This window comes from Mirounga angustirostris, unplaced genomic scaffold (genome assembly GCF_029215605.1).
Source record: "Mirounga angustirostris isolate CCGP_5_RB_7025 unplaced genomic scaffold, mMirAng1.0.hap1 SCAF_10, whole genome shotgun sequence".
Lineage (NCBI taxonomy): Eukaryota > Metazoa > Chordata > Mammalia > Carnivora > Phocidae > Mirounga > Mirounga angustirostris.
The window spans coordinates 100,786,066-100,812,046 of NW_026991718.1; the positions used below are offsets into that span (position 1 = coordinate 100,786,066).

Below are 25,981 nucleotides of genomic sequence, written 5' to 3' on the forward strand. Positions count from 1 at the left end.
CAGGGTGGGGTGAATGATGCACAATGTACAGAAACCTCATGCCCCTTCTATAGACTGTTCTGATGATATTTCTTTCTATCTCTCATCTGTTTCCTTTGTAGGAGAACAGAAAATAAGATGACAAAGAGCAGGTTATTTACACCTGTTAGGTAGCTCTTTAAATTCTTCATGAATGTGGGGGAGGAGTTAAGATGGCAGAGAAGTAGGAGGATCCTGGGCTTTCCTCATCCCTAAAACACAGCTGTATTGAGGTCAGATCACTTGGAATACCCAGGAAATCGATCTGAGGACTGGGAGAAGGATCCCCAGATTTGGAGGGAGACAGTGTGGCAGGTGCGAGGTACATGGAAGTGAATTGGGGGAGAGAAAACTGGTGGTGCCTTGGAGGGGAGGTAGCCCTTTCCACAGAGAGAGAAAATGGAGAAAAAGAGTGAGGGGATAATAGAGTGAGTGTCGGGTTCACACAAGAAGAAAACATCTCTGGACCACAGACTGGGGGAGTGAGGGGTACTGAGTGTCACAGGTTTTGTGCAAACAGTGTGTGGAGCTCAAACTCTGAGGTTTTAGAAGTGCACAACTTTCAAAGGAGCGGAGTTGTGGCATGCATTCCTGGGGAGAAGAAGGACGTTGGCCAGGAGCACGTGGTATATGGATCACCTGGGTTGCACTCCCCTTCCTGGAGTACATTTAGAGGAGGGCATATTGCCTCTCTAAGGACAAAAGACCCTACAGGTGCCAACAAGTGGCCTTTTATGGGGACAGAGTCAGGTACAGAGAGTGGATATCTTGGTCATGCTTTTTGCTGTGACATACTATAGATTCTGTGCACTGTGTAGGCAAAGGACTGTTTTTCTGGAACAAAGGACACCAGACACAGCACTGTGAGGCTCTACTCCAGAGGAAGGGAGCAGGTCCACATGAGGCAGGGTCCTTTAAGATTTGGAATTTTGACTCCCAGCAACACACCAAAGATAAAACCCAGAAGAGCTGTGGTGCCAGGCCCACTGAAGCCCTCCCTATTCTGTAAGGGCTTCTTGTACAGTGCAGGGTATGAGATCCCCATGCGAGGGATGAGAAGGTGAAGTGGCACCATTTTCCCCTCTCCACCAACACGGTAGGATTTCAGAGAGCAACACAGCAGCTCCCCGTGGAGGCTGGAGCCACTTACACTAACCACCCCCTCACCCCGTGCCTAGTAGGTGCATATTTACTGGGGAAGGTCTGACTCTGAACTGGTACAGTGGGCCTCTCCCCCAGAAGACCAGCACAGGCAGCACCCCACATGCACGAAGTCTACTAATCATAGAACACTTCAAAGCATCACCTGCAGTTCTGGTGGAAATAGGACAAGACTTTACCTTATTTTCTTTTTCTTTTTCTTGTTCTTATTCTTTGGAATCAGGCTTATAGAATTTTTTGTTTCTTTGTCTTTTCATTTCCTTTTCTCTCTTTTTTTGGGGGGGGAGGGAGGAATCAAGTTTCTTTTTTTTCTTCTCTTTTTCTTTCTTTTATTTTTTGGAATCAGGCTTATAGTTTTTTGACTGTCTGTTTGGTTTTTTTTTTTTTTTTTCATTCTTTTTCTTTTTTGGGATCAGGCTTTTTTTTCTCTTTTCTTTTTTTTCCAGAAAATTTTAATAAATCAAAGCACACCTACTTAAAGGTCCAAAGACTCCCCACTGCACGCAAGGAGGAACTGTGCAGAGGACTGACCAGTGAGAAAGAGCAGCCAAAACCCAACAGCAGAGTGCATACAGCATACAACAGAAACACTTCCTGAAGCACCAGGCTCTGAACAGTATATGACCCCTTTTTAATATAGCATTACTCTCAGATGTAGGAAGCATAACAATATTTCAAAACACACACACAAAAAAAGACAGAAACCTAACCAAAATTTCAAGATGGAGGAATTCTCCCCAAAAGAAAGGTCAGGAAGAAATCACAGCCAGGGACTTGCTCAAAACAGATATAAGCAATATATCAGAACAACAATTTAGAACAACAATCATAAGACTACTACCTCAGCATAAAAAAAAGATAGAAGACACCAGAGAAGCCATTGCTACAGATATAAAAGACCTAAAAACTCATCAGGTTTCAATAAAAAAAAAATGCTATAACTGAGATGCAAAACTGACTAGATATAATCACAACAAAGATTACAGAAGCAAAGGAGAGAATATTGAGATAGAAGATAAAATTATGGAAAATAATGAAGCTGAAAAGAAGAGGGAAACAAAATTATTAGATGATGAAGGTAGACTTAGGGAACTCAGCAATTCCATAAAGCAAAATAATATCCATATCATAGGAGTCCCAGAAAAAGAAGGGCGGAAAATAGGGGCAGAAGGTTTAGTTGAACAAATTATAGTTAAGACTTCCTTAATCTGGGGAAGGAAACAGGCATTCAAGTCCAAGAGTCATAGAGAACTCTCCTCAAAATCAACAAAAACAGGTCAATACCACAACATATCATAGAGAAACTTGCAAAACACAAAAATAAAGAGAGAATTCTGAAAACAGCTAGGAACAAAAGGTCCTTAACCTACAAGGGTAAACATGAAAGGTTAGCAGCAGACCTGTCCACTGAAACTTGGCAGGCCAAAAGCAAGTGGCAGGAAATATTCAACATCCTAAATAGAAAAAAATACACAGCCAAGAATAAAATACTATATTCAGCAAGGCTGTCATTCAGAATAGGAGAGATAAAATGTTTCCAAGACAAGCAAAAACTAAAGGAGCTTATAAACACTAAACCAGCTCTGCAAGAAATATTAAAGAGGACGCTTTGAGCAGGAAAGAGAGACCAAAAGCAACAAAGAATAGAAAGGAATAGAGACAATCTATAGGAAAGTGACTTTACAGGTAATAAAATGGCACTAAATTCGTATCTATCAATAATTACTCTGAATATAAATGGACTCATTGCTCCAATCAAAAGGCATGGAATGGATAAAAAAAAAAATGAGACCCATTGATATGCTGCTTATAAGAGACTCATTTTAGACCCAAACACACCTCCAGATTGAAAGTGAGGGGGTGAAGAACTACTTACCATGCTAATAGACCTCAAAAGAAAGCTGGAATAGCCATATTTATATCCGAGAAACTAGATTTTAAACCAAAGACTGATGAAAACTGGAACTATATCATAATAAAAGGGTCTAGCCAACAAGAAAATCTAACAATTGTAAATATTTATGCACCTAACTTGGGAGAAGCCAAATATACAAATCAATTAATAACAAATTTAAAGAAACTCATTGGTAATAGTAGAGAAATAGTAGGGGACTTTAACACCCCACTCCCAGCAATGGACAAATCATCTAAGCAGAAGATCAGCAAGGAAACAATGGTTTTGAATGACACAATGGACCAGATGGGCTTAAGAGATACATACAGAGCATTTCATTCTAAAGCAGCACAATACACATTCTTTTCGAGTGCACATGGAACATTCTCCAGAATAGATCAAGTACTGGGTCACAAATCAGGCCTCCACCACTACAAAAAAGACTGAGATCATATCATGCATATTTTTAGACCACAATGCTATGAAACTTGAAGTCAACCACAAGATAAAAAATGGAAAGACCACACATACATGGAGGTTAAAAACATTCTACTAAAGAATGAATGGGCAAACCAGTAAATTAAAGAATTAAAAAAAATATGTGGAAGCAAATGAAAATGAAAACATGACAGTCCAAAACCTTTGGGATATCTAAATATATAATAATACAGACCTCCCTCAAGAAGCAAAAGTCTCAAACAACCTAAACTTATACCTAGAGGAGCTGGAAAAAGAATAGCAAATAAAGCCTAAAGCCAGCAGAAGAAGGGAAATAATAAAGATTAAAGCAGAAATAAATGATACAGAAATAAAAAAAAAAACAAACAGTAGAACAGATCAACAAAACCAGGAACTTATTCTTTGAAAGAATAAATAAAATTGAAAAACTCCTAGCCAGACTTATCAAAAAGAAAAAAAGAAAGGACCTAAATAAAATCATGAATGAAAGAGGAGAGAGCACAACCAACTCCACAGAAATACAAATAAATATGAGATTATTATGAGCAGTTATATGCCAACAAATTAGGCAATCTAGAAGAAATGGATAAATCCCTAGCAACATATAAACTACCAAAACTGAATCAGGAAGAAATAGGAAATCTGAACAGACCCATAACCAGTAAAGAAATTGAATCGGGGGAGGAAAAGATGGCAGAGGAGCAGGGGACCCTATTCCAACCAGTCCCCAGAATTGAGACGGGTATCTACCAGACCACTCTGAACACCCACGAAATCAGCCTGAGATGTAAGAATATATATCTGGATCTCTACAAACAGAACATTGCAGTCAGTTGGTTTCGAGGTATGAAGCGGGGAGCCATGATTCCGGGGGCACATATCTGAAGATAAAAGGAAGGGGGAGGGAGTTGAGCCCTCAGGATCCTGCACCGCTGGTGAGCGATAGCCTCCCTTGCTGGGGAAGGGGCACAGACTCACAGACTGGTAGCAGTGGGGAAAAGACTTTAAGGCAGGCCCCCCAGACTGAAACCTGGAGTGGCGGGGCTGCCCGTGTGAACTCGGGGTATCTGGTGGTTTTAGAAGTACAAAGGGCAAAGACGTGCCCTGACGTGGAGGCGAGGACTGGGAGTACTGCTTAGGAATGCACAACCCAGGATGCTGCAGTTTTTAGCATCACAGACAGAAACGGAGATAGTGTGGCCTAGAGAGCTCACTGAAGAACAGACTGCAATCTCTCTGTTCTGACGCAGAGGGTTGGAGATGATCTCTTCAGATCTGACTCCCAGAAGAGTCGAGGAAAGCCACCAGGGAAAGCTGCCAGAGAACAAAACCCCCCAAAAAACGGTGTTCACGGAGCCCATCCCCCCCCACAGGGGACAGGGCAGCTCTGCCCAAACAGGGTTACCTGCATAACAATGCGGCAGGCCCCTCCCCCAGAAGACAGGCTAGGAGAACAAGAGGCCGACAACCCTAAGGTCCCTAGGAAACAGGTGCATCTTGCTTGGGTTGTGGTCAATAATTTGTACTCTGTACATTCACTCAACCACCACTCAACAGAATGACTAGGAAGAGGAACCCCCAAAATAGGAAAGACTCAGAGACTGTGACTTCTGCCACGGATTTATAAATGGATACAGATATAACCAAGATGTCGGAAATGGAATTCAGGGTAGCAGTTGTGAAGAAAATAGCTAGAATGGAGAAATAGATTAATGGCAACATAGAGTCTCTAAGGGCAGAAATGAAAGCTGAACTGACAGAAATTAAAAATGCTATCAGTGAGATCCAATCTAATCTAGACAATCTAACAGCTAGGGTAAGCAAGGCAGAAGAATGAATTAGTGATCTAAAAGACCAAGTGATAGAAAAGAAGGCTAAAGAGGAAGCCAGGGAGAAACAATTCAAAATCCATGAAAACAGAATCAGAGAAATAAGTGACACCATGAAAAGTTCCAGTGTCAGAATTATTGGAATTCCAGAGGGGGTGGAGAGAGAGAGAGGACTAGAAGATAAATTTGAGCAAACTATAACTGAGAACTTCCCTAATCTGGGGAATGAAACAAACATCTGTGTTTTAGAGGCAGAGGAGACTCCTCCCAAGATGAAGGAAAACAGGCCAATGCCCTGGCATGTAATAGTAAAACTCAAAAATCTTAGAAACAAGGAAACCATCTTAAGGGCAGATAGGGGAAGAGATTCCTTACATACAGAGGGAAGAACATCAGAATAACGTCAGACCTATCCACAGAGACCTGGCAAGCCAGAAAGATCTGGCAAGACATATTCAGGGTACTAAATGAGAAGAACATGTAGCCAAGAATACTTTATCCAGCAAGGCTATCATTTAGAATGGATGGAGAGATGCAGAGCTTCCAAGACCAGCAGAAACTGAAAGAATATGTGACCAGTAAGCCAGTCCAGCAAGAAATATTAAGGGGGGTTCTATAAAAGGAGAAAGACCCCAAGAGTGATATAGAACAGAAATTTACAGAGACAATCTATAGAAACAAGGACTTCACAGGCAACATGATGACACTAAATTCATATCTTTCAATAATCACTCTCAACCTGAATGGCCTAAATGCTCCCATAAAAAGGCACAGGGTGGCAGATTGGATAAAAAGACAGGACCCATCCATATGCTGTCTACAAGAGACTCATTTTGAACCTAAAGATACATCCAGACTGTAAGTGAAGGAATGGAGATCCATCTTCCATACCAACGGAACTCAAAAGAAAGCTGGGGTAGCAATTCTTATATCAGATAAACTAGATTTTAAGCTAAAGACTGTAGTAAGAGACAAAGAAGGACACTATATCATTCTTAAATGGTCTATCCAACAAGAAGATCTAATAATTGTAAATATCTACACCCCCAACATGAGAGCAGCCATCTAACCAAAATAGTCATATTGATAATAATACATTAATTGTAGAAGACCTCAGTACTCCACTCTCAGCAATAGACAGATCATCTAAGCAGAAAATCAACAAAGAAACAGGAGCTTTGAATGAAACACTGGACCAGATGGACCTCATAGATATATACAGAATACTCCACCCTAAAACAACAGAATACACATTCTTCTCGAGCGCATATAGAACTTTCTCTGGAATAGACCACATACTGGGTCACAAATCTGGTCTCAACTGATACCAAAAGATTGAGATTATTCCTTGCATATTCTCAGACCATAATGCTTTAAAACTGGAACTCAATCACAAGAAAAAATTTGGAAGAAATTCAAACACTTGGAAGCTAAAGACCACTCTGCTCAAGAATGTTTGGGTCAACACGGAAATCACAGAAGAACTTTAACATTTCATGGAAACCAATGAGAATGAAAACACATCAGTCCAAAACCTATGGGATACTGCAAAGGCAGTCCTAAGGGGGAAATACATAGCCATCCAAGCCTCACTCAAGAAAACAGAAAAATCCCAAATTCACCAACTAACTTTACACCTTAAAGAACTAGAGAAAACACAACAAACAATGCCTAAGCCACACATTAGAAGAGAAATAATTAAGATTAGAGATCAATGAATTAGAAACCAGAAACACAGTAGATCAGATCAAACGAAACTAGAAGCTGGTTCTTTGAAAGAATAAGATCGATAAACCGCTGGCCAGACTTATCCAAAAGAAAAGAGAAAGGACCCAAATTAATAAAATTATGAATGAAAGGGGAGAGACTACAACTAGCACCCAGGAAATAGAAACAATTATTAGAAATTATTATCAACAATTATATGCCAATAAGCTGAGCAACCTGGATGAAATGGAGGCCTTCCTGGAAACCTATAAACTCCCAAGACTGAAACAAGAAGAAATTGACAACCTGAATAGGCCAATAACCAGTAACCAGATTGAAGCAGTGATCAAAAACCTCCCTAAAAACAAGACTCCAGGACCTGATGGATTCCCCAGGAAACTCTACCAAACATTCAAAGAAGAAATAATACCTATTCTCCTGAAGCTGTTTCAAAAAATGGAAACAGAAGGAAAGCTTCCAGACTCATTCTATGGGGCCAGCATTACCTTAATCCCCAAACCAGGCAAAGACCCCATCAAAAAGAGAACTTCGGACCAATATCCCTGATGAATATGGATTCTAAAATCCTCAACAAAATCCTAGCTGATAGGATCCAATAATACATTAAAAGGATCATCCACCATAATCAAGTGGGATTTATCCCCGGGATGCAAGGGTGGTTCAACATTCGCAAATCAATCAATGTGATAGAACACATTAATAAGAGGAGGGAGAAGAACCATATGGTCCTCTCAATTGATGCAGAAAAAGCATTTGTCAAAATATAACATCCTTTTCTGATTAAAACTCTTCAGAGTATAGGGATAAAGGGAACATTTCTCAAGTTCATAAAATCCATCTATGAAAAACCCACAGAGAATATCGTCCTCCATCGGGAAAAGATGAGAGCCTTTCCCTTAAGATCAGGAACAAATCAAGGATGTCCACTCTCACCACTGTTGTTCAACATAGTACTAGAAGTCCTAGCAACAGCAATCAGACAACAAAAAGAAATAAAAGGTATTCAAATTGGCAAAGAAGAAGTCAAACTCTCTCTTCGCAGATGACATGATACTTTATGTGGAAAACCCAAAAGACTCCACCCCAAAATTACTAGAACTCATACAGCAATTCAGTAATGTGGCAGGATATAAAATCAATACACAGAAATCAGTTGCTTTCTTATACACTAACAATGCAACTGTAGAGAAATTAGAGAAATGATTCCATTTACAATAGCACCAAAAACCATAAGATACCTCGGAATATACCTACCCATAGAGGTAAAGGATCTATACTTTAGGAACTACAGAACACTCATGAAAGAAATTGAAGAAGACACAAAAGATGGAAAAACATTCCATGCTCATGAATCAGAAGAATAAACATTTTTAAAATGTCTATGCTACCCAGAGCAATCTATACCTTCAATGCCATCCTGATCAAAATTCCAATGACATTTTTCAAAGTGCTGGAACAAACTAAAATTTGTATGGAATCAGAGAAGACCCCGAATGTTGAAAAAGAAAAACAAAGCTGGGGGCATCACATTGCCTGATTTCAAGCTATATTACAAATCAGTGATCACCAAGACAGCATGGTACTGGCACAAAAACAGACATATACACCAATGGAACAGAATAGAGAGCCCAGATATGGACCCTCAACTCTATGGTCAAATAATCTTTGACAAAGCAGGAAAAAATATGCAATGGAAAAAAAGACAGTCTCTTCAATTAATGGTGATGGGAAAATTGCACAGCTATATACAGAAGAATGAAACTTGACCATTCTCTAACACCATACACAACGATAAACTCAAAATGGATGAAAGACCTCAATGTGAGACAGGAATCCATCAAAATCCCAGAGGAGAACATAGGCAGTAACCTCTTCGACATTGGCCACAGCAACTTCTTTCAAGATAAGTCTCCAAAAGCTAGTGAAGCAAGAGTGAAAATGAACTTTTGGGACTTTATCAAGATAAAAGCTTCTGCACAGCAAAGGAAACAGTCCACAAAACAAAGAGGCAACCCAAAGAATAAGAGAAGATACTTACAAATGACACTACAGACAAAACACTAATTTCTAAGATCTATAAAGAACTTCTCAAACTCAACACCCAAAAAACAAATAATCAAGTCAAAAAATGGGCAGAAGACATGAATGGTCACTTCTCCAAAGAAGATATACAAATGGCTAACAGAGACATGAAAAAATGTTCATCATCATTACCATTAAGGAAGTTCAAATCAAAACCACATTGAGATACTACCTTACACCAGTTAGAATGGCAAAAATTGACAAGGAAAGGAACAACAAATGTTGGAGAGGTTGTGGAGAAAGGGGATCCCTCTTACACTGTTGGTGGGAATGTAAGTTGATACAGCCGCTTTGGAAAACAGTGTGGAGGTTCCTCAAAAATTTAAAAATAGAGCTACCCTATGACCCAGCAATTGCACTACTGGGTATTTACCCCCATAGACACAGATGTAGTGAAAAGAAGGGCCATATGCACCCCAGTGTTCATAGCAGCAATGTCCGCAATAGCCAAACTCTGGAAAGAGCCAAGATGCCCTTCAACAGATGAATGGATAAAGAAGATGTAGTCCATATATACAATGAAATACTACTCAGCCATCAGAAAGGATGAATACCCAAACTTTTACATCAACATGGATGGAACTGGAGGAGATTATGCTAAGTGAAATAAGTCAAGCAGAGAAAGTCAATTATCATATGGTTTCACTTATCTGTGGAACATAAGGAATAGCATGGAGGACATTAGGAGAAGGAAGGGAAACATGAAGAGGGGGAAACCAGAGGGGGAGACAAACCATGAGAGACTATGGACGCTGAGAAACAAACTGAGGGTTTTAGACGGTAGGGGGGTGAGGGGATGGGTTAGCCTGGTGATGAGTATTAAGGAGGGCACATACTTCATTGAATCCTGAGTGATATATGAAAACAGTGAATCATGGATCACTACATCAAAAACTAATGCTGTATTGTATGGTGACAAATATAACATAATAAAATTTAATTTAATTTAATTTAAAAAAAAGAAAGAAATTGAATCAGGGGTACCTGGGTGTCTCAGTCGGTTAAATGTCTGTCTTTGGCTCAGGTCATGATCCCAGGATCTTGGGAGTCTGCTTCTCCCTCTCCCTCAGCATGCTGCTCCCCTTGCTTGTGCTCTCACTCTCTGTCAAATAAATAAATAAAATTTTTTTAAAAATAAGAAATTGAATCAGTAATCAAAAATCTCCCAACATACAAGTGTCCAGGGCCAGATGGCTTCCCGAGGGAATTCTACCAAACATTTAAAGAAGAATTAATACCTATTCTTCTGAAACTATCCCAAAAACTAGAAATGGAGGGAAAACTTTCCTTCTCATTCTGGGAGTTACCTTGATTCCAAAACCAGACAAAGACCCAACTAAAAAGGAGAATTACAGACTAATATCCCTGATGAATAGGGATGCAAATTTTCTCAACAAGATACTAGCTAATTGAATCCAAAAGTACATCAAAAGGATTATTTACCATGACCCAGTGGGATTTATTCCTTGGCCGCAGGGATGGTTCAATATCTACAAATCAATCAACATGATACACTACATTAATAAAAGAAAGGATAAGAACCATATATCCTCTCAATAGGCACAGAAAAAGCATTTGACAAAATACAGCATCCTTTCTTGATAAAAACCCTCAAGAAAGTAGGGGTAGAAGAAACATACCTCAACATCACAAGGCCATATACGAAAGACCCACAGTTGATATTATCTTTAATGGGGAAAAACTGAGAGCTTTTCCTCTAAGGTCAGGAACATGACAGGAATGTCCTCTCTCACCACTGTTGTTCAACATAGTATGGGAAGTCCTAGCCTCAGCAATCAGACAACAACAAAAAAAGAAAAGGTATTCAAATCAGCAAAGAAGAAGTCAAATTTTCACTATTTGCAGATGACATGATACTCTATGTAGGAGACCCAAAAGACTCCACCAAAAAATTACCAGGACTGATACAGGAATTCAGCAGTCACAGGATATAAAATCAATGCACAGAAGTCTGTTGCATTTCTATTCACCAATAATGAAACAGCAGAAAGAGAAATGAAGGAATCGATCCCATTTACAATTGCACTAAAAATGGTAAGATACCTAGGAATAAACCTAACCAATGAAGTAAAAGATCTGTACTCTAAAAACTAAAAAACTTACGAAAGAAATTGAAGAGGACATGAAGAAATGGAAAAACATTCCATGCTCATGGATTGAAAGAAATATTGTTAAAATGTCTATACCACCCAAAGCAATCCACGCATTAAGTGCAATCCCTACAAATATAACACTAGCATTTTTCACAAAGCTAGAACAAACAATTCTAAAATTTGTATGGAACCAGAAAAGACCCTGAAAAGCCAAAGTAATGTTGAAAAAGAAAAAAAGAAGAAAAAAGCTGGAGGCATCACAACTCCAGACCTCAAGCTATTTTACAAAATTGTAATCATTAAGACAGTATGGTACTGGCACAAAAACAGACACATAGATCAATGGAACAGAATAGAGAACCCAGAAATAGACCCAGAACTATATGGTCAACTAATCTTCAACAAAGCAGGAAAGAATATCCAATGGAAAAAAAAGACAGTCTCTTCAAAAAATGGTGCAGGGAAAATCAGACAGGAACATGCAGAAGAATGAAACTGAACCACTTTCTTACACCATACACAAAAATAAATTCAAAATGGATAGAAGACCTAAATGTGAGACAGGAATCCATCAAAATCCTAGAGGAGAACACGGGTAGCAACCTCTTTGACTTCAGCTGCAGTAACTTATTTATTGATTTTTATTTATTTGCTATTTTTTTAAGATTTATTTATTTATTTTAGAGAGAGAGTGTGTGTGTATGAGTAGGGGAGGGAAGAAGGAGAAGGAGAGAGAGAATCTCAAGCAGACTCCCTGCTGAGCATGGAGCCCAATGCAGGGCTCCAACTCACAACCCTGACATCATAACCTAAGTCAAAACCAAGAGTTCGGTGCTCAACCAACTGAGTCACTCAAGCACCCTACAGCAACTTCTTACTAGACTCATCTCCAGAGGCAAGGGAAACAAAAGCAAAAATGAACTACTGGGACTTCATGGAGATAAAAAGCTTCTTCACAGCAAAGGAAACAGTCAACAAACCTAAAAGGCAACCAATGGAATGTGAGAAGATATTTGCAAATGACATATCAGATGAAGTGCTTGTAACCAAAATCTACAAATAACATATCAAACTCAACATCCAAAAAATTTAAAATCCACTTAAGAAATGGACAGGAGACATGAACAGACATTTCTCAAAAGAAGACATACAAATGGCCAACAGACAGGTGGAAAAATGTTCAACATCACTCATCATCAGGGAAATACAAATCAAAGCCACAATGAGATACCACCTCACTCTGGTCACAATGGCTAAAATTAACAACTTAGGAAACAACAGATGTTGGTGACAATACAGAGAAAGGGGAATTCTCTTATGCTGTTGGTGGGAATGCAAACTGGTGCAGCCACTCTAGAAAATTGTATGAAGGTTGCTCAAAAGTTAAAAATAGAGCTACCCTATGACCCAGCAATTGAAGTACTAAGTATTTCCTAAAAGATACAAAAATGGTGATTTGAAAAGGCACATTGCACCCCAATATTTATAACAGCACTACCCCCATAACCAAAATGTGAAAAGAGCCCAAATGTCTATCGACTGATGAATGGATAAAGATGTGGTATTGGAATATTACTTAGCCATCAAAAAGAATTAAATCTTGGGGTTCCTGGGTGGCTCAATTGGTTGAGCAACTGACTCCTGGTTTTGGCACAGGTCATGATCTCATGGGTCATGGGATTGAGCTCTGTGTTAGGTTCCACGCTCAGTGGGGAGTCTGCTTGAAAGATTTTGTCCCTCTGGCCCTCCCCCCCACTCACACCTCAAACTTTCTCTATCTAAAATTAATAAATAAATCTTTAAAAAAAAGAATGAAATCTTGCGATTTGCAATGACGTGGAACTAGAGTGTATAATGCTAAGTGAAATAGTCAGAGAAAGACAAATACAATATGATTCTACTCATATGTGGAATTTAAGAAACAAAACAGATGAACATGGGTGAGGGAAAGGAAAAATAAAATAAGATAAAAACAGCAAGGGAAGCAAACCACGGGACACTCTTACCTAGAGGAACAAACTGAAGGTTGCTGGAGGGGAAGTGGGTGGGGGATGAGCTACATGGGTGATGGGCATTAAGGAGGGCATATAACTGGGTGTTATATGCAAGTGATGAATCACTAAATTCTAGCCCTGAAACTAATACTACACTATATGTTAACTCTCTTGAATTTAAATAAAATCTTGACAGAAAAAAAACAAAGATGCTTTCTACAAATAAAATAAAATAAAATTCTTCATCAATCTCTAGCCACAGCAAATAAAGCTTGAACCATGTGACATTTTTGATATTCAACCATTTTTTAACCTAATAATCTTTGGGTGTAAGCAGCTTTAATAGGTTAAGGAGAGATCAGCAACCTTAAGAAAGTTTCCCATGCTCATTAGGAAAAGTACAAATCAAATGATCTCCAGGAAAATACTTTCGTAGAATACAAGGAACAAGAGAAGTTTTGAAAGAACTGCATGTTAGAAGTAACATGTACAAAATAGTGCTAACAGAGTAGGCTGAGTCAGTTAAATAGTTGTTTTAAACGAGGTACATATTAAGGGGATTGCACCTTTTTTGAGTCTGTCATTTTTTCCAAAGGAGTTGAAGCCAAGAAGGAGGAGATAAATAAAGAAGGAGTGAATGAAAGTGTGCACACTCCCTCTGTAAGGACTTCATAAAATTAGTGAGACTAGAGCCCCTGCCCAGCTCAGACATTTTCCTGTTTATCAACAATAAAGAGTGCTGATGGAAGCTTCATCACTTGCCCAACCTCCATGATAAATTAGAAAAATATTTCAGTTTTGTTCTCCTTCCCACTCCTCAACCCAATAGCAACTTAATTCAGAAACATCATGTTTCAGGGGAGTGAACCCACTTCAAAGGAAAGGAAAGAGTTCCTTGCTATCAGAGAAAAACATAAACTCAGTATTGTTTATTATTAATGGATCTTCCATAGTGGAGGATCACATGAAATACGGTAACTACATTTTAAAAGTTCTTTATTCTACCAAGTAATTTATGAAACACCACAGAAAACACAACTCTCTCCCCAAACCTACCAATTTGGAAAGGGTTTCTGAAAATATGGCCTTTTAAATATTAAATGTTGAAGCTCCTAAAACAAGGATGCTTTATTCAATGTATTGCCACTTTTCAAGAATTTCAAACTAGAGGGTATTATGCTAAGCAAAATAAATCAGTCAGAGAAAGACAAATATATGATTTCACTCATATGTAGAATTTAAGAGACAAAACAGATGAACACAGGGGAAGGGAAAGAAAAATAAGGTGAAAACAGGGAGACAAACCATAAGAGACTCCTAACTATAGGAAACAAACTGAGGGTTGCTGGAGGGGAGGTGGGTGGGAGGATGGGGTAATTGGGTGGTTAAGGGCACTTGATGGAAAGGGCACTTGACAGAATGAGCACTGGATATTATATGCAACTGATGAATCATTAAATTCTACCTCTGAAACTAATAATACACTATATGTTAATTAAATTGAATTTAAATTTAAATTTAAAATTTAAATTTTAAAAAAGTATAGGAATTATGAAAATAATTTTCCTCTTTGGTGAACTTAGTTAAGAATCAAACCTAAGCCATAACAGAAGTGAGTTATGTAACTCCATTCAGGTGGATGGTGTCCATTTGGACTTAGAGAAAACTGGACTTGGCATTTGCCCTTTGGAACCTCAATATTTCTAAGAGGAGATCTGTATTTCTGAAATTCATATCACACCCAGGCCTTTTTTGAATCAACTAGTCCTATCAAGGTTATCTCTTTAAGCCATTATCAGTGTAGAGGTGAGTTAATATGAGTAGTCAAGAGCAATTAATAAATGTCAATTAAACCAGGTATTCTTTTCTTTCTATAATCACAGGCAGAGATCCCAAGAGAGCCTTTTACTAAGCCTGATTTTTATTATACCATAAGGTTCCTCTCCATTAATTAGAGGATGTCATGAAGCATACACTTGTCTGCTGGTCAACAATCCCCCCCCCCGCCCCCAGCTCACAACTTCCCAAATGGCAGTCTATTGCACAAAACAGCCAAGAGTTTCCATCAAGAATAATCAAGACAAATGCCCCAGAAATAAAGGAATAGTGGCTCTAAAGGGCCTCCATTCAGGAGAGTTTGAACATGGATCCTGTTTCAAAAAGATAGGCTACATTATGCTTCAGTAAAAGTAGCCCCAACTTTTACTGGCTTAGCCCAATACAAAGTTATTTCCCATTCATTCTAACTCGGCCATGAGTCAGGACCACTGTCCTTTAAGGTATCATCAATCCTGTGGCCCCTCCACACCAACCTCTCCCTCCATGATCACAGGTGTGGGGGAAAGAAAGAACAAAAGAATCAAGCATCAACAATTAGGTCTGACAGCCTAGAAATCACACACAGCATTTCACTCACATTTCATTAGCCAAACAAGTCTCATGGTCATGCCTCACTTGAAGGGGCAGGAAAATGAGTTCATCTCGGGATGCCTGGGTGCTCAGTTTGTTAAGCGTCTGTCTTCGGCTCAGGTCATGATCCCAGGGTCCTGGGATCAAGCCCCGTGTCGGGTTCCCAGCTCTCCCTCTCCCTCTGCCTGTCACTCCCCCTGCTTGTGCTCTTTCACTCTTTGTCAAATAAATAAGTAAAATCTTTAAAAAAAAGAAAAAAGAAAAGAAAATGAGATCATCTCATGTGCCCAGACAGGGAGAGGAACTTAATATATTGCTGAACCACAATAACAACAAAGGCAAAATCTGAATTAAATAAATGGAGACTCTGACCACATTTAAAGCCACAGTGTGGGAAATTATAAGAACTAATTCATCATCGAAGAAGGGAAGTTCAGAGATAATTTACTTCAATCAAATTTAAGCCCTTCTTTAGAAAAACAATCTTTATGCTACTCCTTGTGTAACTCCTGTATATGAATTAGGCTTGCCGATTAATTGATTTGCTGATGCTGCTGAGGACAAACTCCTATGACAAGAGCTTCCCAGGGAAGGGACTGGGCATTCCCAGTCTCCTGGGATGAGCACCATCTCTTAACCTCATTCATGGTGCCTCATTCATTTCAGAAAAATAAAACTTGGTTGAAAAACATTCTCAAATTTTCTAATTTTCTGAGGCTTTTCTCCAAGGGCAGAGCATACTATGATTAGCTAACATGCTATTTCATTCAGAGCAATAGCAGGTCCCTTCCCCAGCCCTATTCAAGTAAAGTTCCACAAAAATTGGCCTTGGAGCTCTCAGCAAATTTTGTCACCTTCATGATTCCTTCTTTGAGTGATACCTGGACATCCCAGGTTATCTTAGTTCAAGGACAAATAGCTAATAGGCATAAGTTGATTCAATTTATTTAAAATGAGCTGCATGAGTGACCTGAATGGGATGTCCTATTTATTGAAGGAGAAACTTGCTGCATTTTCCTGCTCACAGCCCCTACAGAGAAGTGTTGTTGGCAGGTGGGGGACGGAGCAGGGGAGGTGGGGAGAAAATGAGTTAATGCCATAGCCATTGATTCTGAAAAAGCCTCCTGGTCTGAAACTGATAATATGGGGGTGAGATCAATTGAAGGGTTTCAGCACACTGGGTAAGGGAGCAGTTTAAAAAGGTCAGGTCAAAACAATCAGTAGAATTTACTCAAACATCTCTAGCTTCTTAGGGCTTTTAATGAGAATTTCCATATTAACATTTGGTTTTACCAGGGTACTGCATAATTTTCTACTCAATTTACCCCTGACAGGTTACAGACATCACAACATTCTTATCAAATTGACTTTCCATAATGTAGAAAGATGCAGAAGTTATACTCTTTGTATAGTAAGGGGGAGAGGATATGAGAGAGAGAATAACTTTAAGGCAAGGAAACCAAAACCAGGCTCCTTTGAATATTTATCATACTTTTTATTTTTTTCATGAATTGTTAATATTCATCAAAAATACATTAACAGTTCTGTTTCACTTCAGCGTGGGGACCATTTACAAAATAGACAGTGGTGTTCAGATCTAAAGAGCAAGTCTTTACCTCAGCAACAGAAACGAATTGGGTTTAGGAAATAAACCCATTAACTCACTTATGAACTGAGGATGTGCATTCAGTTTCTAGAAGTTTTCTTACCAAAAGGAATTCTGAAGAAACTTGGGAATCATCTGAAGCATGAAGCACTGTAGCACTGAGTTAAATGGAGGACCCTGAGTTATTAGATTCTATAGACTAAACACTATTGATATTTGATGACCAAATAATTTATTTTAAAATATTATGAAACATTTGCAGTGGGGCCAAGAACCACCACCTATACCTGCTTCCTGCAGGAAAGTGGCATTATGCTGATAGGCTAGGTCAGAGTCCCGTGCTCTACCTCTATTACTAGAGATAGATCTCCACCCAAAATACCTGGATGGAAAAGCTTAGATGTGCTTCTGAAGGAATCAGCCCATCAGACTCCTTATTTCTAGAGCTTGTAAATAATATATCTTAGGTAGGATTTATACCTGCAATGTTGTCCTTCCTCTCTCAAATCAATCTGGTTCAATTCTGTCTTTATTTAGAGTACACTGATTTGAAATAAGCTTATGCTAGAGTTCCATCCACAGAGAGGGTCCACTAAATTAGGGACTGAAGTCATGTTATTCTTTTGTCAGGAAGATCAAAAAAACATCAGGGTGCCTGGGTGGCTCAGTTGGTTAAGCAGCTGCCTTCGGCTCAGGTCATGATCCCAGGGTCCTGGGACAGAGCCCCGGGTCGGGCTCCCTGCTCAGCGGAGAGACTGCTTCTCCCTCTGCCTCTACCTACTATTCTGCCTGCTTGTGCTCTTTCTCTCTCTCTCTGTCAAATAAATAAATAAATAAAACAAAAAAACAAAAATAGAAGTAACTGAAAAAGAGACATAAAACAAACAAAAAATCCTCTGCATATCATGTTCATCAAAGTGTTAAAAATTAGACATGAGTTTGTTTGCATATATGTAAACAATGAATCATGGAACGTTACATCAAAAACTAATGATGTATGGTGATTAACATAACATAATAAAATAAAAAATCAAAAAATCAAAAATCAAGAAAAATTAGACATGAGTTTAATCACTTGATGGTATAAACAATGTGAATTGTTTGACCTTCACAATTGACACTTCCTTCTTCAAGTGGTCTAAGAGATCATTTTATTAGACCCATGGTCCTAGCCACCACTTGGCCTTGCAAACAACAATATTTTGATAGTCAAATTAGATTAAAGCTCTTAGCTAATTTCCTGCTTTTAAAATTAACCTATAGAGAAAGTTATAGAAGACAACTTTGGCTTAAGAGAAAGTAAATAATGCTAAGCTTGACAATCTGAAGGCAAATATATATATGAAAGAAAATAAAACATAGAAAAGAAGGAAGAGTAGGCAAATGTGGTGCTAAAGTTGATATAAACAGAGGTATGATAAAGGCAAGCAATAGAGCTCAAACAATAAAACTACCATCCATGGGAAATGGGGAGGAAAGTGAATTAAACCCTCATCTTTCATGACAGTGAGTCAACAGACTTCATGTAAAGTTAATAAATCAAGAAATAATAGATATGTTATGTAAAGCTAAGGAAGTAACCAACAGAAGAAAAGAAAACAAAAACAGGAGTTGGGACAAGGGAGGGAAGGAATGTATCATAATCTCTTAAGTATCTTTAAATTTTAAAAGCCATACACGCTTGTAGTTTTTTGGAAAAGTAAAGAGTAAAGAAAGAAGTAAAGAAATAATTGGGAAGCACACATTACATTGATTTACAGCACAGCCAAGAGGAGAGAACATCCATTTATAACTCTGACAGTGCAGAGAACAGTGGGTGGAAAGCGAGTTTTCATAAGGAGACATTCTGGCCCACGCCAGGTCTACAGAAAAGAGAAGGGAGCTGGGATGGGCAGCTGTAAACTAAAGGAGGGGCCCAGCCTGGAACCCTGGCTTTGCCATTTGACTTATGAGTTTGCCTCTCCCGCACCCTGACCCAGGAGGGCATTTGTAACACCAATCTTCAGAAACCCAGACAGACACACCCAGAGTTTATCTTGCTGCATCTGTGTTCTGTTAAAGTTAATTCTGCATCATCAAGAAGACAAGAATCACACAAATCAAGTGATCCATGTAATTAAAGAAAAAAAAAAACATGAGCTAGGAATAAACAAGAGAGTAGCACTTCTGAGGGAGTGATCAAAGGGTCCGATGTGGGTGATAGAACTCTCTGGGGAGTGCTGAGGAACGTGCAGGAAAATGAAGCCAGCTCAGAGAATATGGAAGTCGGAAGACGCCCTAGGGATCTTTTTTTTTTTTTTTAAGATTTTATTTATTTATTTGACAGAGAGATAGAGAGAGAGCACAAGTAGGCAGAGAGGCAGGCAGAGGGACAGGGAGAAGGAGGCTCCCCGCCGAGCAGGGACCCCGATGCGGGGCTCGATCCCAGGACCCTGGGATCATGACCCGAGCCGAAGGTAGCCGCTCAACCAACTGAGCCACCCAGGTGCCCCCTCATCTAGGGATCTTAACCCAGATAGAATGCAGTGGTCCATACACTGGGATTGGAGGAAAAAAATCCTTAACTAACCTCTATCTGAAATTTAGTATTTTCTTAAACTGAATGAAAGTAACCAACCAACTAGCATTGACCCCCTGACACCCATAGAAATGGCAGATAATTACTGTTTCTGCACATATCTTAAAATATGGCTTGCACTAATTGTTCTTTAATATTACAGTAGTTCTTAGATCTACCACTAGGTCTTATTATGTAATGTGTTAACAAATAAATGCATATGTTATTCTAACCTAGATATGTTTTTAACATTTTTATTACCCTATTTCAATAAAAGTGGTTTCTTTTATAAGCCTATGTATTTTATTGTAAGCACTTAAAAATTAATTCCAAGCAGAAGTCTATAGGCTTCACCAGACCTCCCATGGGATCAGTGACACACAAAAGTTAGGAATCTCTGGAGTCCTGATGTATTAGTTTTCTATTTCTGTGCAAAAAAAAAAAAAAAAATTATTGCCAATTTAGAGCCTCAAACACTACAATTTATTGTTGCCCCGTTTCTGTAGGTCAGGAGTCAAGGCACAGTTTAGCTAGATCCCCTTCTCAGGGTCTCACAAAACTGAAATCAAACTGTTGGCTGAGCTGGGTTTCTGATCTGGAGTTCAGCCTCTCTTCTACACTCACTCAGATTATTGGCACAATTTAGCTCCTTGCCACTTATAAGTCTGGAACTTTCAGTTCCTCGAGGCTGCACACTGCCCACCCCCCACCCCCACCATGTGTGGTTCTCTCCACAACATAGAAGTTTGCTTCCTTCTAGGTACCTCTTCTATTTCTTAAACCCTCTTTTGAAAACTCAACTGATTAGGCCAGGCCCACCAAAAATAATCTTCCTTCTGATTAACTCAAAGTCAACTGAAGGAAAGACAAGCAAGGAGGGCTTCCAGGTTTCAGCCATTTACCATTGGCAGTCCGCTTTAAGAATTGCATCCCTTTAAATACTTATTCCAGTTGACAGCCATCCCCTGAAGAAGGGCCCATTGCTAGCATTATCCCATGAACAAGTATATCGCCTACTAGGGAGGGCAACCACAGCCTGGAGGCACAGAACCCTTGAAGAAGGGGAAAGCTAAAGGGTTCAGGAAACTTTAAAAAGTAGAAGTTGGGTTTATAGTCCCAGATGTTGCTTACTTAATGGTTGTGCCTAAGGCCCACATTTGGCTCTGGACTGCCTCCCAAAATATGCTGGGCAAATACTGGAGGGCCAGAGGCTGATTTTTACTGGATTTGGCTCTTCCGCACTGTGATGACTCAGCCACCCAGGCAGTCAGTTTCAGATGACACAGGCAGAGCTGCAGGAGAACCGGAAATTGAGCTGACAGCTGGTGTGCTTGAGCCAGGTGACAGCATCTCTATTCTCACGGCAAGGGAAACCACCCATCACACCAAACTGGGCATGTCTGAGAAGTGTTTCCGTGTTTTCCCTCTCCACAAATCCTATGCAAACTAAAATCTGACTATCATCACTGCAGTAATGCAACGGACTTCAGACTGAAAAATTAAGAGTACAATCCCATTAACCTCCACTAAGGAGCCAAGCCAGCGTATGGAATCCTCCTATTTGTTAGCTACCCACTCCGAGCAAGACAAGGCTCCCTCCAAACTGCAGTGTGCCCTGGCCTCAGCTTGGCCCCAGCATGGAGTAAACACAGTAAATTCAGAATGATTCCAATTTATGTTCTATCAGTAGATGACATATTATTTGAAGTGGCTTCCATCTTTCTAATGGAAGTGAAAAGGTGATTCTATATTTAGAATCTGTCCTAAAGATTTGGGATTGATAGGGGCCTAATTGGAGAGCTGCCTTTTTATGTGTGTTTTTTTTTTTTTAAGATTTTATTTATTTATCTGACAGAGAGAGAGAACAAGTAGGCAGAGACAGGCAGAGGGAGAGGGAGAAGCAGGCTGCCCGCTGAGCAGGGAGCCCGATGCGGGGCTCGATCCCAGCACCCTGGGATCATGACCTGAGCCGAGGGCAGACACTTAACCGGCTGAGCCACCCAGGCGCCCCGAGAGCTGCCTTTTTAAAAAGCCAACAGAGTGATCAGAGTTAGGTTATATAAATTTTTAAAATATCACCCTCATCCCAAAACATAATGCCTTTTTTCAGAGCATCAAGACATGCCTGAACGAGCTCTGTCCGCTTCAGAAATAGTGTGCTGACAAGTATATTGGAGAAAGGGAATGTTCAGCAAATAACCAATGTCCCCAGGAGGGTCGTGTTGAGGAGAGGCAGATAAGAAGCCTTGGATTGTGGCTAATCAAGATACATAAACACAAAAAGAAGGTGGGGTATTGACAAATAGGTAAATTTCACGCCCTTAGCCTTTTCTGTCTCTTGGATCCTGTTGGCAGTCTGATAAGTTGATGGACCCGTCTTCAGGATAATATTTTTCCATGCATAAGGTGAAATGCACAAGGGTACAAAGTAAAAACTGAATTATATTGAAACTTATTAAATATTAAAAAACATAAATTTGTGGTATAGTAATATTTGTGCTTATTTATTGGCATATTAAAAAACAAGAACTAGTGAAAAGTCGAATAATAAAATTTAAAAGTAGTGATAGAATAAATGACATTGTAAGATATGTGGAACAATTCTGTTGTTATTTAAAATAATTGTGATTTGTATTGAAGCAAAGAACCAGATACTGTTGATACTATTGCAATTGGCTGCCTATATACATAATTGAAGAGAATGCTACATTTCGGTGAAATAAAAATGTTTTACTTTTTTTTTTCTTTACAAGTTCATGAACCCTCCTCCTAACTACCCAATTTGAGTCTGTAGACTACAGGTCAAGAACCAATGAAAATTACCTTGTCACTGTAGATTAAATAATTCATGTCAAGAAAGTCAAAGCTTCTTTTACTAGATTAAGCTGATAATTGCTAAACCCCATTATCTTTTCTGCAGTTTCAAAGAGTGAGAAAAATGAAGGAAAATGGATTTTTTTTGTAGAATTTTAAATCCATACTAGACTAGTAGAAGGGTAGAAAACCCTATTTAATTTTAATTCTGCCTCTATGGAGTCAAGAATATGTACAACATGCAAATATATGCAACTAGTTTTAAAATTAACATACTGACCCAGGAGCATTGGCACTGGAAACAAAATAAAAATAAAAATCAGACCATAGTTTTCAAGCATCAGGAGGCGCGAGAATGTTGGCTTGCTGCCTAGAGCTCAGAGTGTACCTCCTACAATTTTGTCTATGACACGAGAGAAGATTTTTTTGCCCCTGACCTACTGTTGCTTCCCAAGAAAATCCCCTTTTTTTGAGAGAGATATTCACAACCAACCTCCATATAAAAAAGAATGAGGTCCATTTCATTTGCTCATAGTTAAGAAAATCCCCAAATACAAAAACATATTTATAATCACATTTGGAGTAGAGCTTATTATTCCCATTAAGGAAGATACTTTGCTTTATGAAATAATTCCCTATAGTATTTTTAATTCAGTCAACTTAGTGAATGGCCACCTTGTGCTAGGAACTCTGCTAGGTGGTGAAGGTATAAGCATAAATAAGAAAGATAACTTGTCCTATTGGGGCTCACTCTTTGGTGGAAATTCCTTGAAATTGAAGTTCACCTGTGCTCATTATTGTTTTAAAACTCTTTATGCTTGATAGAGACACTGTGTTCAGGGGGCAGGAGAACTTGAAGACAGAGCTTTAGAAGCCATGGTTAATTGAAGACAGTGACCAGACATAAAGATAAAGCCTCGTAGGATTCTGAGGAAGTAGGAAGAAAGCAAGGTTATTTTCTTAAGGCAGCAGTGATAGCAAAGAGCTGAGACCATGCCCCTAGGGTCATCTTTGGGGGCAGAGGTTTTGGAAGGGACACAGAACCATAAGAAACTCTAAGAGAAAGAGTGGAACAAGAATGAAACCAAGAAGATAGTGAGTCAGCCTTCTTTCCCCATGGAACTGTGAGTCTACACCTTCAATGCACTTATTGTGACTGGATTTCTCCTCAGAGCTGGAGAAAGAATAGTATGCTCCACCCAAACAAGGAAGGGCCAAACCAACCTGCTTATAACCAGCCACAAGATGAGAGATACAGGGGTCATGCCAGTGTGACAAATGCACAGAATCTATGGGCAGAGGTTCGGAACCTAATTTCCTGGGTGTTCTGGGAGCGGGGGGGGGGAGAGGGGGGGCGGTGGGCAACCAAGTTTCAGGGATCCAGGGTCACATGAGAAGTCAATGCATGTGCATTTGTCCAGGAACACCACTCAGGTGTAACATGAACTGCACCTTGAATGAAGATGTTAAGTGTATGATTCCAGAAATAGACTCTTAACAAAAGGATTGAAACCATAAAATTGGCAGCTGTGCAACAGACTGTGAAGGACTTAAAATGGTGTGTGAGTGTGGGTCTTGTACCTCCACACTGTCAGGCTTTGGCTCATCATGTGCTGCGAGTCAGCACTTTCTTTTCTAGTAACGGGAATCACTCTCTCAAGTTCTACCCCAATGAAATGGTGTGGTTGGAAGAATATCCCCAAGGAAAAAGTGCCTGTGGATTTTGTGCACCTAGCAATCTGTGGGTAGAATATAGGCCATCCGTCTATGGCCAGGGCCCCAGGTCTCTAGAACCTTAAAGAATAATGCAGTATTTGAGAGAAGATGCTTATGGATTCAGAGATTCAAGGTCATAGCCAGGGATACCTGGGCCTCAGAAGTACCTAGATAATTCATAAGGTGGAGAGCCTTATGACCTGACCTGACCATATTACAGATTCTGTCTACCTGGTACTCTGAGTTTCAAATGCCAAAAAGACATGAGATATAACACACACACACACACACACTTCTGACTTTTTCTTTAAACATAAGAAAACCTATTAGGCAGAGAAAATCAAAACTTGTAAGAGAAGAAAATGATGAAGTGTGTTATAGGCCTTAGCAAAGAAGAAAAAAAATCTGTTTTAAGACCTTGAGTTAGCATTAACAGAAGGCAGAGGGGGAGGGAATATAAGAGCAGAGTAGCAGCAGATAAGAGCCATGGGGGGCTGCTCACAGCCCCTGCTGGTTCTCCTTCTAGATCTCTCCTCATTTTTATGTGGGGGGGGGGTCTATATAGGAAGAGACTGGGGAGCAGCAGTTGGGAGCCAGCAATGGGGGCTTTAGCATTTGCCTTGAAAAACCATTTTCCCAGCACAAACAGTTTATTTAGATCTTATGTCTCAGACTGTCTTCACTAGCATCCTCTGGAAACAGCCTCTGACTCAGAGCTGTATTCAAAGGGTTTTCCAGGGCATGCTTTCTCAGAAGATACCTCTATGGATGTGGGAAAGGTGAGACAGGACAAGGAGAAAATCTGGCCCTCAATGCCATTACAACGGAAGCCTTGATGACCCTATGGGAAGCTCTGGAGCTGGGATGACCTCGGTCGTCCTGATAGAGGCAAAGGAGCCAGGCCTTTGTGTCGTTAGTCAGTCACTGCCTCTGCTGCCTATCCTTAAGCAAGGCAGGCCCCTGAGACCACGGGTAATTTCTAGGGAGTGCCCCCGTTGTGAACAGCCAACAGATGAAATTTCTGACAGCTGGGGGTCGGGGTATTGCCCTCAAGAGGGGACCTGGGTGGCACATCATAATATCCACCATACAGATCAATAAATAGGAGCATGCTAATGGAAATTATGGAGGCCTCAAGTCCCTTCTCCCCACCTTCCTCCTCCTGATATTGTTAGGCAGGGTCCTCATGAGAGCCAGGCTAGAAGCAGTCAGTGCCTGGTTGACCCTGAGCTCCTTCCCACTCCCATATCCCCAGCTAAATGGGTTGTGATCACCAATCTCCAATGTGTGGGGAGGGGTTTTCCCACCAACAAGCAATTCTTGGACACCAGATGGGTGTCCTACAATTCAACTAAACTGTGATACTATCTACTTAGAGATAGCATCGAATTCCACAGGCTCAGTCCTATAAGACTTCCCCCCCACACCCCATTTCAGATGACAGTGGCAAGTCCAGATCGTTACCTGAGATTTTGACCAACCAGCTACAGATGGAAGGTTCCAAATCCCTCTTTCGGTTTGATTAATTTGTTAGAGTGGTTCACAAAACTCAACTCAGAGAAATGTTTTACCTACTAGATTATTATAGATTACTATAGAT

At 39.8% G+C, this 25,981-nt stretch overlaps 1 long non-coding RNA gene across 1 annotated transcript in view; it reads right to left on the bottom strand.

Annotated features, from left to right (window-relative positions):
* LOC135361682 (uncharacterized) overlaps positions 1–25,981 on the bottom strand; it is a 262,772-nt gene that overhangs the window by 221,778 nt on the left and 15,013 nt on the right. Inside the window, exon 2 of the long non-coding RNA XR_010405363.1 lies at positions 10,156–10,273. This is a non-coding gene — a long non-coding RNA (uncharacterized LOC135361682). The remainder of the gene's footprint in view (positions 1–10,155; positions 10,274–25,981) is intronic.